Here is a 2,500-nt window from a genome sequence, read left to right as displayed (position 1 = left end):
AGGCGACGAAGAAAAGCACGGCCCGGGACAATAACTTGACAAGTGAAATTTAGTAAGCCTATTAAAGATTGAAGTTCTTTTAGCTTCACTGTGCGACGTTTATAAAAATTGTGCAAGAGCATGCGGCATTTTTGAAGCTTTTCATCAGGTAGACGCGCTTCTCTTCTCACCGAATCAAGGGTAATGCCGGCAAATTACAATACTGTGTCAGGGCCCACGGTTTTTTCCGGAGCAAGAGGTACTCCTAGATGATGGCATAAAGAAATAAACTTGCCCAAGTCGGCCTCGCAACGATCTTTGGTTTTAGCAATAAACAAAAAATCGTCTAATATGTGCAAAACAGATGAGGCACCCAGGCGATGAATAGACAACCACTCCAATGCGGTACTAAAAGCTTCAAAAATGTTGCATGAAGAAGAAAGACCCATGGGGAGGCACCGGTCAAAGTAATACAAGTTGTCGAACTTCATACCTAGCAAGGAATAGTCGGCAGGATGAATTGGTATAATACGAAAAGCCGACTTGATGTCGGTTTTAGCCAAAAAACAACCTTCCCCGGTGGCTTTAATGGCTGTGATCGCATCACTAACGGATGCGTATTTGACAGAGGAACAATAGTCAGGAATAGCATCATTAACCGAATTTCCTTTGGGATAGGATAAATGATGAATCAAACGAAATTCAGATGGGTCTTTCTTGGGTACAACGCCCAAGGGAGACGTACGAAAGTTCGCAAAAGGGGGAGTTTTAAAAGGACCCACAATTCGGCCTGCGTCGCATTCCTTGCGCAATTTCATTCTAGCAATTTCCGGTTGGGCGAGGACACTTTTGAGATTAGGAGATTGAAAAGGAAGCCGATCACCAACAAAATTAACACGAAAGCCACAACGGAAACCATCGACAAGAAAATGCTTTTTGTTTTGCTCATAACAGTGTAAGAGGCATTCAAGCCTGTCCACCCTTACGGGGGTTACTGGCGGGCTGTGAAGGGCCTGATACTTGAGTAGAGTTTCCTTTTGGTTTAACTCCACTAAACCGCTGATAAGGGGTTTGTACTGAGCATTGAATGGCTGGGTGCTTTGCTCCACATTTATAGCAGACGTGTTCGAACTGACACCCTTGGCAGTGTTTTCCGGCATGAAATGTCCAACACGTGCCTCGTGGGAAAAAATTCGAACGAAAACGCTGGCGTGTCGAGGTTTGGGGCTTATTGGGGATCGACTGTGATCTCCGAAAATTAGCTGAGGCCCTCAACCAAAGTTCCCAATGTATTTGATCCCATGGATATTTATCGGGTGCAGATTGCCTCAGATAACGAAAGTGTTCGTCATACCAGAGCCAATCCCCGATCGACAAAGCAATGTCACGGACTACCTCGCAAGACTTCATCAACTGCGGGGTTTCACTCTGGTATCGCTCAGTATAGACCGAGACAAAAATGTTAAAAGCCGAAACCCACTGTTGTATGTTGGAAACCTTCTTTGTTGCGTGATACGGCTCTAGGGTCAGCCGCGGCTGCTTTGATAGCCCAGAGGAGGGGGTCATCGATAACGCATACTTATCGATTTGAGGGGTGGATGCTAATAAGGGCCCAGATTTTAGCTTTAATTTTGGAACCCACCCAGGAACTAAGATTTACTGACACGCTAGTAAAAATTTGTTTAGGTTGCACATTGTCGGGACCCAGAGGCAGAGAATCATTTCTTGTACCTGCACCGGTGAGGCTACTGACATGGCTGCTCACAGCTGAAGTGACGCTATCTGAAGACAGGTCGGCTTGAGACTGGCCTGCTAATGTGGTTTCAAGCAACGAGCTGTCCTCAAATGTGTTTTGTCTCAAGATCTCGGTGAGACTGTCCTTAGATAATGCTGTTTTCACCGCTTCCGAGATGGCCGTCGATATGGTGGCGGAGAGAGCGTTTACGTCCAAGGAGACCAAACCGGGGTTGTTATTAGTTTGTTCAGGGAGAGGTGGGACCGTTGCAGTCAGCTCTGATGTCCGCACTCGCTTAGAACGTGTTTGGCGGCCTGTCCTTGATGGTTGTGCCGGATGCTTCCTAGGAGGCATGACTTATCGATAACAGATAAAACTAGGCAATTAAATACGATAGAATGTTGTTTGATTTTGAAAGAAAATTGATAAGAAGGAATACGACGTAAAATGACAAGATGAAATTCCATCCTAAATTTTTGGTCATAGTTGAGGTGGGGCAGTTCCACAGGTTTTCCTTAAATCTGGTTTATGAGCAATATGTAACCGGATGAAAAAGAGAAAAAGAGAAAAAAGCCAAGTTCCCAAAAACAATACATTACCGCCTGTGCCGAGTGCATTGGACCACTCGTAAAGAGGCGGTCAAAGAATTGTACACTCATATGGCAGGAGTAAGCACATAATAAATTATCGCCAAAGCCATAAATGCACGTTGGACGTGCCAACCATGGTTCAAAGGAACCGAACAAGCACAGCCATTGCTCGTGGGAGTGAAACCCAACGGCAAAC

At 45.4% G+C, this 2,500-nt stretch overlaps 2 pseudogenes; one reads left to right on the top strand and one right to left on the bottom strand.

Annotated features, from left to right (window-relative positions):
• LOC138055366 (probable ATP-dependent DNA helicase RecS) overlaps positions 1 to 2,500 on the top strand; it is an 8,605-nt pseudogene that overhangs the window by 3,718 nt on the left and 2,387 nt on the right.
• LOC138057772 (uncharacterized) lies at positions 682 to 2,068 on the bottom strand (annotated as a pseudogene).

Source organism: Montipora capricornis, chromosome 7 (assembly GCF_036669925.1).
Source record: "Montipora capricornis isolate CH-2021 chromosome 7, ASM3666992v2, whole genome shotgun sequence".
Classification (NCBI taxonomy): domain Eukaryota; kingdom Metazoa; phylum Cnidaria; class Anthozoa; order Scleractinia; family Acroporidae; genus Montipora; species Montipora capricornis.
The sequence above is the reverse complement of the archived record's forward strand: the minus strand, read 5'-3'. Positions and strand labels throughout refer to the sequence as shown.